General features: G+C 35.2%; 1 protein-coding gene across 10 annotated transcripts in view; it reads left to right on the forward strand.

Moving 5' to 3' along the window:
• TANC2 (tetratricopeptide repeat, ankyrin repeat and coiled-coil containing 2) overlaps positions 1–15,521 on the forward strand; it is a 379,268-nt gene that overhangs the window by 89,733 nt on the left and 274,014 nt on the right. The window contains exon 1 of one of the 10 annotated variants that reach the window (XM_045044008.1): positions 4,965–5,234. The exons of the other annotated variants lie outside the window; for them this stretch is intronic. The gene's annotated coding sequence lies outside the window, so the exon portion shown is untranslated. Of the gene's footprint in view, positions 1–4,964; positions 5,235–15,521 lie in introns of those variants that run through there. 10 annotated transcript variants of the gene reach the window in all.

A 15,521-nucleotide genomic window follows, 5' to 3' on the forward strand; every position in this document is an offset into this window, starting at 1 on the left:
ACTCCATCTCAGACTTGAGGGAAATGGAACAATTCTGGGAGGAAGTAGTGACTTGTTTTAGGTAGAGGATACAGAAATTATAATGGCTGAAGTTGTGAGGGAACTTGATACATTTAGGGAACAACATACAGATAGTTTGGTACTTTCTTATATTTGCTTTCTTTATCTTATATCTGCTTTCTTATATCCATTTCTTATATCTGCTGCTTTCTGTGTGTCTGTTTCATTCTTTTCTGACCTTACACATTAGTTTCCTCTGTTCAGTTCACATAGTGGAACATAGCTACTAACAACACTTCACTTTTACATCTTAACAGCTTAGGCACCCAGAGGTGAACACCAACTCAATCATTTTGTTTTCAAATCCATATGCCCATGGGTAGGTTCACTCTTTCCTAACTTAGGTCTTTGTATGCACCCTGGACAAATCAGTTCTACTCTGGACTGGGGTTGGGTAAGGTTTGTCATCATGTCACCTTGGGTTAGGTAACTTACTTCGGTAGAAATCAACCATGGCAAAGAGAGGGAGTAAATTAGCAGATGGAATGAAGATTGGTGAAGGGCAGTTCCCAGAAAGGGGTGTGGTATGATAGTGGGCAGGGCAAAACAACACATGTCAATGTTAGGAGCAGTGGCAGCAGTGTCCAAGTGAGAGATAATGAGGGCCTGAAATTAAAAGGTGGCAGTGGAGATGGAGAGATCCCACTGGATTTGATTGATTGAGTTTGGGCTAAATGAAGAAGGTGCCATCCTTTTATTTATTCATTTATGTATTCACTCAACAAAAAATACTGGCTGAGTGCTTGCTCTATGTTAGCTAGCTACAGTTAGGGGTACTGGAGATACAGCAGTACCATAGTTCAAGTTATTGTCCTGGTTATGCTGTAACTTACTCAAAGATTACTCTCATGTTTCTGGCTTAGATGGTTGGGTGAATGGTGGGTCCCATTCACTTGAATTTTAAGAGGGAATGTAATGAATTAATTTTTGGAGATAATAAGTTTGCAGTGATAATGGTATATTCAGGAGAAGTTAGATACATGGGTTAGGGGCTTAGGAGAGGGCAGAGTAAGAGGTCTAGAATTGGGAGTCATGACCACATGGTGGTGGCTGAAGTTTTAAAAACTTGTAAGGTAGGATTTACTTTGTATGTGTGTATGTACAGTTCAGTGAATTTCAACATGCATATGGATATATGTAGTTGCCACCACAATTAGCATACATAATGGTACAGGTTACATTATGGTACCCCTTCTGGTTACACCCTTACTCCATCCCTAATCCTGAAAAGCAATGAGCTATTTTTCTTTCTCTCTGTAGTTTTTGTTCGTTTGTTTTAAGAATGGGATATAAATGGAAAACAGAATAATAGAGCCTTTAAAGACTGGCTCCTTTCATTCAGCATAATGCCTTTCAGATTCATTCAAGTTGTTGTGTCCAGCAATAGTTTATTGCTTTTTATTGCCCAGTGGTACACCATTGTATAGATGTACCATTGTTTCTTTATTCATTCACCCACTAAAGAACATTTGGGTTGTTTCCATTTGGTAGAAGTTATGAGTAAAGCAACTTAGAAACATTCATGTATAGGTTTTTGTGTGAATGTAAGCTTTCATTTCTCTAGGGTCAGTGCCTAGGAGAGAGATTGTTGGATTATATGGGAGGTATATGTTTAACTTTATAAGAAACTGTTAAACTGTTTTCCAGAGTGGCTATACCATTGTCACTCCCACCAGCAGTGTGTGAGAGTTCCAGTTGTTGCACATCCTTGCTAGCACTTGGTACTTTCAAGATAGGTATCTTTTATTTTTAGCCATTCTGTCAAATGGTCAGTGGAAGCTCATTGTAGTTTTAATTTGCATTTTTCTAGTGGCTGATGGTGCTGAACACATTTTCATGTGATTATTTGCCTTTAGTATATATATCAAGTGTCTGTTTAGATTTCGTCCCATTTTTTTTTTTTATTTAAAAAAATTTTTTTTTCAACGTTTATTTATTTTTGGGACAGAGAGAGACAGAGCATGAACGGGCGAGGGGCAGAGAGAGAGGGAGACACAGAATCAGAAACAGGCTCCAGGCTCTGAGCCATCAGCCCAGAGCCCGATGCGGGGCTCGAACTCACGGACAGCGAGATCGTGACCTGGCTGAAGTCGGACGCTTAACCGACTGCGCCACCCAGGCGCCCTCGTCCCATTTTTTAATTCAGTTGTTTGTTTTCTTGCTATTGAGTTTTGAGAGTTCGCTGTATATTCCAGATATCCATCCTTTGTTGGATATGTGAATTGCTTTTTTGGTTCTCATAACAGTGATTTTTTTTTTTTTCAGAGCAAAAGTTTAAAATTTTGATGAAGTCCAGTTTATCTTTGTTGTTGTTGTTGTTGTTGTTTAAATGGGTCATCCCTTTGGTATCATATCTTAAAACTGTGCCTAACCCAGGTCATAAAAATTTCTCTTATTTTTTCCCTGTAAGTTTTAGAGTTTAGATTTATGGTCTGTTTTGAGCTATTTTTCATATAACATGTAAGATTAAGGTTGATGTGTGTGCTTTTTGCATATGGATAGGCAGTTGTTCCTGTTGTTGAAAAGAACATCCTCTCTCTTTTGAATTACTTTTGCATCATTGTCAAGTCTTTTGGCCATATTTGTTTGGGTCTATTTCTGTGCCATCTATTCTTTTCCACTGATATGTTTATATCTGTGTATAATAGCATACTGTCTTGATTACTGTAGCTTATAGAAAGTCTTAAAACAGGGTAGTGTGGTTCCTGTAACTTGATTTTTCTTTTTCATACTTATTTTAGATAGTTTAGATCTTTTGCCTTTCCATATACATTTTAGAATCTGTATCTATAAAAAAAAAATCCTTCTGGGATATTGGTTGGAATTGCATTAAATCTACAGACCATTTGGAGTAGACTTGAAATATTTACTATGTGGGGTCTTCCAGTCCATGAATATGATATGGTTTTCCATTTATTTAGATCTTACCTGATGTCTTTCATTAGCATTTTTTACCATACAGATCCTATATTTGTTTTGTCAAATTTATGCCTAAATATTTTTCTTTTTTCTTTTATTAGATGTTGTTAATGGGATGCCATTAGAATCTTGTTTTCTATTTGTATATTGCCTGTGTGTGTGTGTGTGTGTGTGTGTGTGTATACATATACACACATGTATATGTATATAGATTTATGATTGATTTTTTTTTGACATTGTACTATGACTTGCTAAACTCACTTCTTAGTTCTAAGAGGTGTTTGGGGGGGGGTGGTTTGTTTGATTTTGGTAGATTCCTTTCAATTTTTAAGTGGACAATAATGTCTTCTAAGGATAAAGATAGTTTTAGTTCTTCCTTTGTAATCTGTGTGCACTGATTAGTACTTCTAGTATGATGGTAGCCAGCAGTGGTGAGAATGTGTGTTCTTGCCTTGTTCCTGATTTTAAGGATGAAGCATTTAGTCTTTACCACTAAGTATGATGTTGACTGCAGGTTTTTTTGTAGATGTTCTTTATCTAGAGTTGAGGAAATTCCCTCCTATTCCTAATTTTCTAATGTTTTCATGAAGGGATGTTGGATTTTTTAAATACTTTTCTGCATCAAGTGATATGATGATGCAATTTTTCTTCTTTAAATCATTAATATGATGGGTTACATTGAGTGATTTCCGTAGTAAACTAGCTGAGCATGCCTAGTATAAACTCCTCTTGGTCACTGGGTGTGTGTGTTTATACATCATTGGATTTGATCTGCTAATTTTTTGTTGAGGATTTTTGTTTCTGTGTTCAAGAGGGATATTGGCCTATAGTTTTCTTATTTTGTAATGTTTTTATCTGCTTTGATATCAGAGTAATTTTGTCTTCATAAAATGTGTTGGGAGTATTTCCTTCTCTTTTCTGGAAGAGATAGTGTAGAATTGGTGTTATTTATCTAAATGTTTGGTAGAATTACCTGTGAAACCATTTGGGCCTGGAGATTTCTTTTTTGCAAAGATTATTTAATCACAATATTTATTTAATAGTTATAAGAATATTCATGTTACTATTTGATTTTGGTTGAGCTTTAGTAGTTGTTAATTACTTATTAAAAGATGTGTTTGGGGTGCCTGGGTGGCTCAGTTGGTTAAGCATCCGACTCTTGGTTTTGGCTCAGGTCATGATCCCATGGTTCATGAGTTCAAGTTCCACATTGGGTTCTGTGCTGACAATGTGGAACCTGCTTGAGATTCTTTCTGTCCCTCTGTCTACCCCTCCCCACTCGTGCTCTCTCTCTCAAATAAATAAACTTAAAAAGAAAAAAGACATGTTTTGAAGACAAAGTTTTGCTGCTGACTAGCTGTGTGACCTTGGGAAAGGTACCTCAGTGTTAACCTCTCTGGTCCTTAATTTGTTCACCTGAAAAATTAAAAAGACTTTTTTTGATTCCTTAAGATTTTTGCTGGTTTTTGAATTCTAGAATTCGGGTAGGATAAAAGTGTATGTGTTTGAAGTTTATGTGAAAGGATTGTGAGCCTCTGTTTCTTTTTCATCTGTTAGTGTTTGAACATTGGTTTACCTTGATTCACTTAGCCTTTTAACAGAGAAGTTATGTATTTTCTTATCAGTGGATTATGTACTGATGAAAAGGTATGGTTAGAGGCAGGCCTTTTTATGGATTTATACGTGATATACTTACGGTATACGAAAAATTACTTTCATAATTATGTAAGAAGACGTAAGGTAAATCATATGCTGGCTTTTAATGTTCTATATTTTTGAAGAATTAAATTACCAGTTTAGAATTTATAGAGTGTTAGAAATGTATTTCTCTTTTGGTGATTATTCTTCTGAATCTTCATAATTTAGTGATTATCTTTCTGATTTAAAAAGTCACTCATTTTTAGCTACTTAATGGAGATAATGTCTATAAATATTTTATGTAAAATTCATTTTTAAAAGGTGCACACTTGTGTATCCTGTCCATTTATTGGGTTAAAGCAAAGTGAAAATAGCATACAGATCTGCTGCTGAAGGAAACATTAAGTGGCAGCTGCAGCTGGAGGATTTTACGTAGGCACCTGTGGGTTTGAGTGCGTTCAATATACAGACTGCAGCAGGAGGCTGGCACTGCCTCTGCTGACTCCAGTACACTCCTTCACTGCTGTCTGCCGATCTCTCCACTGGCCAGAAGACAGACAAAATGGTGCAGCACGTAGAGGGCATGGGAAAAAAATAACCGTCAATATGATTCAAAGGTGGGTTTGCTGCATTGAATAGCAGAGAAAATTGTTTAACAAGATTAAAAGCTTGGATATAGTTCAGTATGTCAGAAATCCTTAGCTGTTTTAATGTTTGATTGTGACCATTTAAGAATGAAAATGTATAGTTCTGAAATCTGCATGCTCCCTATATATACAGGTTTCAGGTATATTGCATGTGTAACATTTAATAAATGTATGCATGGTAGATTATAAACAGATTTATATTTGTACTAAACGTGTATAATGTGTGTGTGTGTGTGTTGTGTGTATATATATGTATAGATAGATAGATAGATAGATAGATATACACACAACACACACATACACATGAAGGGTTTTTTTCCCTATTAATACTAGATTGTTAAAAAGTAAACACAGGTTTTATATTTTTTCTGTTTTGTATTTGTCGCAGCTCCTACCAATGTCTTTTTCTTTATATTGTTCATTTATAATAGTAGAGAGCATTAGTAGAGCATTCTCTGGTGAGATGGAAAATAAGTAGAATGAACACTGGAGTTGGCACTTCATATTTTATTGATGACTGTAATGCAGTGTGAGTTCGCATTGCACATAGTCATGATTTAAATGATTACCTCTTTTATGAAAGCAAAATGTTTGTAAGAACGGCCATGTTGTAGACAGTGAGTATAAAATGAAGAGAGGAAGTAGGACAAGTAAAATTTCTCTGTCCTTGGTTTCTTGAGCAATGTTCAGCATTGACTCAAGGCACTGTCATTTTAGAAGTACAGTATAGAAACAATTGAACATCAAGCATAGAAAAAACATGGAGGTTTAGTTTCCCACCCCTTCCCGGAAGCACTTTACTTATGTACTCATATATTTTGGGTTTCAGTGGCTGCATGTTACTGGGGAGCTGTCCAGTTGAGACAAGATATATTTACTTAAGCCACACCCAACAGATTGAGCTTTTTTATGCATTCGGGCACTATTTTAATCCTGTGCTGATTTGTAACCATCATATGTGGGATGCCTTTGAGTTGTAAAAAGAAACAAAATACTAGATTCACAGGTTTCAGCTTAATGTGCTCTTGAATATCTGAGTTGTTTTATTAATAGCACAGAAGAACAGTATTTAAGTTATGCAGCATTATCTGAGGCAGAGAGAGATTGAGAGAGGAAATGTTTGTATGGTGCCAGTAAAAGTGTACTGCAAGTGTTCTGATCATATAGGAACAGTGCTGCTGGTATACTATTTTTTGGTTAGTGTTGTAGGTGTTAAATTGGGGTTTGACATTTTGAGTTCAAATTCTCTTCTTTGAGGAAGTATTTGTCCAGGTGTCTTAAATATTTCACTTAATTTTTCTGTGCTTTAAAAAAATTGCAAAAGATTAAGCCTGAGTTTAAATCTATTTATAATATTGTATTCTATACTAGTGACATGTTGTATGTGAAATCTATTTATAATATTTTATTCTATACTAGTGACATGTTGTATGTGATAAGAATTAACAACTGTATGGCTGTTTGCCACTGTGTTGGATTACCTCAGCCACTTTACTATAAACAGAAATAAGGAGGATCAGCACGCATCTGAGTAGTCTGCAGAGTGCTCAGATGCTGTATTTTCACAAACTCTTTCTTTTAGACAAAGCAAATTCACTCTGTTTTCTTCCCCGAAAGAAAAATAACCCTCTCATCTATACTATATTCCTTTGATTTTATTGAGTAACACAGAAGAATAATATGGGATTTTTATATGTCAGATTTAGTGACAGTAGATAGCTAACTATAGACTGAAATATCCTATATTATTAGAATGTTTCATGTATCTAAAATGTTATATAACCCTGATGGAATGTTGCAGATGAAACAAAGAAATCTGATTGGTTCCTCACAAGACACAGCAGCCTTGAAATCTATTCTAACCAGAGGCTTCTATAGCAGACTGGATGGCTAGTTAGCATCACAGTAAAAGCATAAAAAATACAGTGGAGACAGGGAGGGGTTTGAAAGAGAAAATGAAGTTAAAGCACTTCAGTAATTTCTATCTTTGGAGCATTTTATTTCCTTGCAGGGGTCCCCCCCCCAACTTTGGCCTTTTTTTTTTTACTGTTATTTCAAGGGTGTTATATTCTATTAAGTTAACAAACTTTCTAAATAGTATTTAATCAACTAGAAGAGCCTCTCTAAAAAGAGTTTTACTTTAAGTGATGGTGTGGGTTAATGAAGAATATGATTTCAGAATACTTATTAAATATAGATGAGTGGGACTTGTTGGGGGAAGGCAGGAGGATGTGACGGTAAAGAGTTCTGAAGAACAGGCCACTAATAAGAACTCTTTGGCCCTACCCTTCACCATCCTATTAAAATTGTATTAGATGATTTGTCATCTAAGACTTCAGTGATGCTTGGTGAGGACACGTTGTTATTGACATTCAAACAGCAGCCCATTGCAAGTCAAAACAGGTGGAGAATTGTTTGCTGTCTGCTGGCTGTTAGAAACACCCTTGAAATGTGCGAGCAATATATGTTATCTATTATGTATTTATTATTCTTGGCTAGATGGTCTGCTGGAATATAGTTGTAAATTACAGTACCAAATGTCCAACCCTTTTATCTTTTACAGAAAATATTTAAAATACATGTGTAGTTTGTTTTATTAAAATTTGAAATTCTTATATATAAACAGTAATAGGTCAACCTCATTTATAGGTTTAGGGGAGGGAAAATTACTGTGAGCAGGAAATGAGCATTTAAATTAAGAAAATTAATTAAATTGAAAGGAAGTAGAGAAACATAAAGCATATTTAAACAGTAATATCTAATATATGGATATATTCTGATAAAAACCAACTGTATCTTTTAGGTTCCATTTCTGTGCTTACTTTCTAAATTATCCGATATGCTAATAGAGTCAGGCCGAAGGCAGCTGGCTGCTAGTGTTACAAGCTGAAAACAAAATGGCTGGCAAGGATTAGTACTGTAAATTTGCAATAGAGAGCTGGATGCAATTAAGATATCTTTTGTTGAAGGAGACTGTTACAAAGTAAGTTGATGAGGGAATGACTGTTGTAGTAGATGTCTTGGGCAATAAAGAAACATCTTTTTATTAAAGAAAATGTAAAAATACTTTATTACAGCATAAAAACAAAAGATTTTATACCGTAAATAAAGAGTAATTCATTTTCAGCAAAGCAATAAAAAAACCTCTTGTTAATATTCATTGAACCATCATTGTCTTTGTAATTCTAAGATCCAGGTAGTTTCTGAGTGTATTATTTATGAATCTTTCAGATTAACAGTATGGTTGCAGATATAAGAAATAAAAAATGAATATATTCTTAGAGTAGGGGGGAAATTCAGAGATAAGTTTTATTAGTATTTTATTAGTTTTATTTAGTAATGAATCTTTTAGATTAGAATCTTTCAGAAGGATAAAAGAAATAGAATAACAGGAAAAGTTAGACATAATGAAAATAGAGTTTAGAAAGTAACTTCATCTATAGGTTTGTATATTAATATGGATTTTTCTCTGTATAAAACTATAAGCCTTATCTGTTGATTTTAAGCAATTGTCAAAAGATTAAATGACGTCAAAATTGTTGGTAGGCTCAGACTGAGAAATCGCTTCAGGACGTTTTAGTTACTTAGGTTGAAGATAGCACGTTAGCTCACAAGTTTGTCTCTCACGGTGTGATGGCTACATACTGTAAAGAGGGCAGACAATATAAATTTGTCATCTCCACTTCTCCAGCACCTAGTGCAATGCCCTAGCACTTAGTGGGTGCCTCCTAACTGGTGAAGAATAATGATAGCAAACACTTTGTATGTGCATAGAAAGACATACACCCACACATAAATACATACATAATTATACTCATTTACTTTTCAGAACCTATGGGATAAATTATATTACAGTTGACCCTTGAACAATTGAGGGTTTGGAATGTTGATTCCTGCACAGTTGAAATCCACAAATAACTTTTGACTCTCCAAAAATTTAACTACTAATAGTCTACTGTTGACTGGAGGCCTTACAGATAACACAATTGATTAACACATAGTTTCTGTGTTACATGTATTATGTACTATATTCTTACAACGAAGTAAGCTAGAGAAAAGAAAAAGCTAAGAAAAGCATAAGGAAGAGAATATACATTTATAAAATCACGTATAAGGGCCCACACAGTTCGATTCCATGTTGTCAAGGATCACCTGTACTTTATGTTACTCACTTAGCAGATGAAGAAACAGAGGCAGAGAAAAAGAAGTTAAATGACTTGGCCAAAGTCATACAGTAAGTATGGAATTTGTTCTTGTATGGTCCCGAAGTCTTTTATCGTCTCTTCCTCGGAGGTGTTAGTATTCACCAGTACCCTTAACCCTCAGGAGGACATGCTGTGCATATAATCTGGCAGAAACTGCAGAGCAGAGAAAACCTTTCTGCTGCATCTCTTTCAAAATTGCTTTAACTGATATTTGTTTTCTAAAATCCTTTTCTATCACTTAGCTATAGCTGATGGACCATTATCATCATCAGCTAGTGTAGATGTCACTTTTGAAAGCTGTTTAAAAGCCCATAGCAAGCGTATTCAGGAAGCATTTGGGAAATATGTGAAGCTTTCTGCACTCCCAAAATGGCTGCCAACATGTAACCTGCCATCAAGTCCACTTGATTAAAACTTCTGAATGCTTCTCAACTTTGTCTTCTCTTGTCCTCTTCCATTCTCACTTCCTAATTTTAGGATTTTCTTTTTTCTCACTTAAATTATTATGTCTCCAGTCTTAGTACCCTTAGTCCATTCTTTATTTTGCTACAATAATGAATTTTCATAAATGTAAATCCCCATAACTTTCAAAATAAAATATGGCATGTCTTTTCACTAGTTCTCATTGGTATAACCATATCCTAACACAGATGCACACAGACATAAATAATACAGACTCATACATACAGATTTAGGATTTGCTAAAAAAAAAAAAAAAGTTGGTATTTGAATCTCCTTTATCAGAGATGAAAAATCCTAATACAAATGTATCCATGAGCAGTATTTAGTTTAGTATAACACATATTCTAAAATTTACTAAGTGGTAACATTCTCTCTATAGAATTCTGCATCTGGCTTATTTTATTTTGCTCTTGTTGGTATATAGGATTTGGTTGATTTCTTGTATGTGTTGTATAGTATTCAATTTTATGAGCATACTTCTTTTATTTTTTTTCCCTCCTAACAGAAATCTGAGTTTATTTCAGTGTTTGTTTTGTTCTGTGTTATTACATATAATGCTGCAGTAAATATCGTTACACACATATCAGAGTTTCTCTAGGAGCTATACCTAGAAGTTGAATTGCCAGGATGTAGATTATTTGCATTTCACTTTTACTAGATAATTTCTGTGCTGTGTCACTACTAATTTATAGTCTTCTCAAAAGTGTTTGAGAGTTCCCGTTTTGCCATATCCTTCCCAACATTCATATGGTCAGACTTCTTCATTTTCCCCAATCTGGTACGTGGAAGGTAATATCCTAGTGATTTAATTTGTTTCCTTAATTTCTTTGATGTGTTTTGGCCTTTCAGATGACCTCTTTTGTTAATAGCTTTCTTATATTCATTATGCATTTTTTCCCTTGGGTTATATATCTTTTTCTTATTGATTTATGGATATTCTTTGGATATGGCAAACTATAGCCCATGGGTCAAATCCAGTCTACCACCTGTTCTTGTGCAACCTGTGAGCTAAGGATATTTTTTACAGTTATTTTATGATTCAGCAAAAAAAAAAAAAACCAAAAAAAACAAAAAAAACATAAAATGTCACAACATGTGAAAATTATATGAAATTCAGATTTCAAATTGTAGATTGATCCTTAGTCCTTGATAGTTATTGCAAATATCTTTTCTCAGTGTCTTTTCTGTCTTAAAACTTTGCTTTTGGTTAGACCAAAACTTTGGTCTTTTGGTTAGACTAAGACTAAAACTCTAAACCTCTGTGGAATGTAAGTTTAAAATTTTAATTTATTCATGTTTTTCATTCTTTATTCCCCCTATGTTGTTTCAGAAAATTGTTTTTAAATAGTTGAAGTTTTGTGTTTTTTATTTTCAGATTTTTATTACATTTTGATTTTTTCCCCCTTTCCCCTTAATTTTTTGATAATGAAAATATGGCATGACAGGGGATCTATTTATTTTTTCTCCTGTGAAAAAGTTAATTTTTGTACCTTATTTGTTGTTGAATAGCCTTTCCTTTCTCTAGTACTTTATAATGCTGTTTTCTCATATGTGAAGTTCCTTTATTTACATGTGAGTCTTTATTCAGTTTCTTTATCCAGTTACTTCCTTATTTTTTGATTAAATATTTCTATATTCTTTTTTCCTAATGTTTATTTTTGAGAGAGAGAGAGTGTGAAGAAGCAGGGAGGGACAGAGAGAGAGAGACAGACAGACAGACAGACATAGAATCTGAAGCAGGCTCTTACATCTCAGAGCCTGATGTGGGGCTCAAACCCACAAACCATGAGATCATGACTTGAGCTGGGAGTCGGATGCTTAACCAACTGAGCCACCTAGGTGCCCCTAAATATCTTTGTATTCTACTACATCCTAATGATTCCTTTTATTCAACCACTTAATCATTGTTGTATTTACATTTCCTGGTTACTTAAGAGAAAAATACAATATAGTAATACTCTAGTAAAGACCTTACACATGACAAGTTTAGAGAGGGAAATAATGTTTTGAATTTTGTATGTTACATATAACAAGGTTTTTTCTTTAAAAAAAACTTTTTTCTGGGGCACTTGGGTGGCTCAGTTGGTTAAGTGTCCGACTTCAGCTCAGGTCATGATCTCGCGATCCGTGAGTTCGAGCCCCGCGTCCGGCTCTGTGCTGTCACCTCAGAGCCTGGAGCCTGCTTCAGATTCTGTCTTCCTCTCTCTCTGCCCCTCCCCCACTCATGCTCTGTCTCTGTCTCTCTCTCTCTCTCTCTCTCAAAAAGAAATAAACGTTAAAAAAATTTTTTTTAAAAAAACACCTTTTTCTGTAAAACATTTTGACCTTGAATTTTTATTTTCATTGCCCTTATTATAATCAAATAATATAGGCATATGGGATAAACTTTTTTTGTGAAAAAAATTGAGGGATAGTTAGATAATATTTTTTATTGACTTTTTATTACTTTGGTTTTTCAATGAGTGTCAATAGATTTAAACACACTTATCAGAACAGAAAGATGTGCCTTTTCTTGGAGGTGAATTGTGGGAGGGCAATATTTGATTTTTAGTCTGGTAACTATCATCCTATCCCTTTAGGGAGTAAGAGGAATAACTATGAAAGTTTATTTTGTTATGAACATATGACATAAAATAAAAATTTTCTATTAGTAGTGCTGTTGAAACTTATCTTCATATATGAAGGCAGGAATTTGAGGTGAAAACCACTTTATCCTGACTTCCCAGGTACATAGTAGTTTCTCATAGACATCCTGAGGGTAGAGGTCAGAAACTGGGGGACAAAGGGAGATCTAATTAGAAATGAAGCAGGAAAATGAAGGTCTTACAGACCATGTTAAGAATTTGTATCTATTCTAAGGGGGGTCACTTTAACATTTTAAACATTAAATGGGAAAGCTATTACATTTGCATTTCTAAATGATTACTCAGCTGTTTTATGGATAAACATTTAGAAGAGAATGGACATAGGAGTTGGAGACAGGTTGGGGTCAAGGGACATTTAGGAAAGAAAAATCAGCAACATTTGGTGATGAATTCATTGAGATGAGCTCTGATAGAGTATCAAGTTTGAAAGGGTGAGGGAAAAAGTGAGAATTTCATGTTTGGATGTTTTGAATTTGAGGTATATACGATACATTCAAGTAGAGATTTCAAAAAGGCAATTAGTAATTAGTAGACGAACCTTTCCAATTTTTACATAAATAGATGAATAAGGAGCTCCCTAGTAGAATAAAGGATTTAAAAGTAAAACAGAGGGGCGCCTGGGTGGCTCAGTGCAGACAGGTCAGAGCCTGGAGCCTGCTTTGAATTCTGTGTCTCCCTCTCTGCCCCTCCCCCACTCACACTTTATCTGTCTCTCAAAAAAATAATAATAAATAAACATTAAAAAAAAAAGTAAAACATAAGCATTTGTGTTGAGTGTTAAGAATCGTTATAGAGCCCCTGTTGGAGAAATACTTGTTTGGCTTAAAAAAAAATCAAGGGATTAAATAATTTCATTTCTAGCTGTTCATTTTTCCCTCCTTCTAGTCCTAGATCTAGAATTGATAAGGCACTAAATAGAGGTTAAGATTAATTAGATTGTAAATTAAATTCTTTGTTAAAGTGACTTATTATTTATCCTTTGCAATCTCCCATCTTATGTTCTGTATCTTGGTTAATAGAATTACAGTCAGTCCTTCCCAATCATGGGTTCTAAGGCATCCAGAATTCCCTTCTTTCACTCATTTCACTTTTTTTTTTTTTTTGCCTTATTATAACAACATTTGTTGCAGTTAATCATTCTCTTTTCCTTGAAGTTTTCTCTTCACTTAACTTCCAGGATACCACCCTCTCCTAGCTCTGTTGCTCCCTATCTCCCTGGTTTGTTCTTTCTCATCTCCCCAGTCTCTAAATGGCATAGTGCCCCAGGGCTCACTTTTCACTCATTAATTAATTCAGCAGCTATCTTTTGAGCACCTACGGGGTGTCAGCGGTTGCTCTAGGCATGGGGGATAGAACAGTGGATACAACATTATTTGCCCTCATGGAAGTTACATTCTAGTAGAGAAGCTGCCCAAAATTAAAGTACATAAGTAAAATACAGAATATATTAGTGATAACTACTAAGGAGAGACAATAACCAGGGAAGGGAGACATACTTTTTACTTGTCTATGCACTTGTGTAAAAAAGTATGTCTGTGTAACAAAACTGAGAAGTGACCATTGGATTTAGCGATGGGCTTTATAGGAGATCTTGGTAAATGTGACTTTTCTGGAGCGGTGTGGGCAAAAGACTGATAGTGTATTTGAGGAAGAAAGGGGCAGGAAAACTGATGATAGTGATTAGAAACATCTCTTTCACAGGGATGCAAGGTCTTTGTGATTCTCAGTCCCAAATATTCAACGAATCTACCCTTTCTTCTGTATTCTCAGCGTTAGTGCATTTATTCAGGCTTTCCTTTCCTTTGGGCCTAGTTCAGTGATCTCTTTGCCTTTAGCCTGTGACCCCATAATGCCAACTTAATATATGCTTGCCAAATTTGTCTTTTGAAAACACTGGTCAGATCATGCTCCTCCCCTGCTCAGTGTCCTTCATTTTCTTCCCTACTTCACTTAGAGGGTGAAGTCTACTCATAAATAATGACTATGCCTTTTGTGATTATGCCTCTGCCAACTTTTCTGCTTTCATAGCCTGCCTCTTCCGTATACTTTCTGCACTCTAGTTCTGTCAAACTCTGGATTTTCCTAAGTGCGCCATGTTCTTTTATTCTTGTCTGTTTTTATAAATAAAGTCTGGTACTGTTCCTGAACATCCCTTCTCATACTTTAGGAGCTGTGGCTTGCCTGAGACCAGGTTAATGTGGAGAAGCAGAGGCTATTCCAGTTTTTAGAATCTTATTAGGAAGCTTTTCATCTAGGTGACATCATCATCTTGGTGGTATAACTTCTCAAGCCCAGCCCAAAGGAGTAAATTGAGTCTAGTTAATGATAGGTTAAAACCACCTTGACATTACACAATATTATCCCAGTTTAGTCCACAATCCCCCAAGCCACCAAAATCAGTAATAAACAGGGAGTTAACCCATGAATGTAAACTTCATCCTCAATTTAGAGATCATATCCTTCTGTACAGTTAGTATTTCTTACCTGTAGGATCTGTCTATTAGCACTGGAAACTTGCAAATGGATCCGGTTCATCACTGTCTCATAGCTCCGCTCAATGTCTACTAACGCTTCTCGACTTTGGCTGCACGTTCAGTCATCCAGGGAATTTTAAAGACCCTGTCATGCTTGGGTCTGACTCTAAGTATTCTCATTTCATTGATCTGGGTGGTAACTTGAGCATAAGGATTTTTTTAAATCCCTGGATTTCTAGACCAGTCTGATATGTGGCCAAGATTGAGACTTATATGTATCCTCAGCATCCAGTTCCAACAGATAAGAACACCAAAAATACATAAGGTAAGAGTGTGTGTGTGTATACACCTACTGACATTCAGTTTTAATTTTTTTTTAATTTTTAATGTTTTTTTTCCTTGAGAGAGAGAGAGAGCGCGAGAGACAGTGTGAGTGGGGGAGGGGCGGAGAGCAAGGGAGACACAGAATCC

Source organism: Felis catus, chromosome E1 (assembly GCF_018350175.1).
Source record: "Felis catus isolate Fca126 chromosome E1, F.catus_Fca126_mat1.0, whole genome shotgun sequence".
NCBI classification, from domain to species: domain Eukaryota; kingdom Metazoa; phylum Chordata; class Mammalia; order Carnivora; family Felidae; genus Felis; species Felis catus.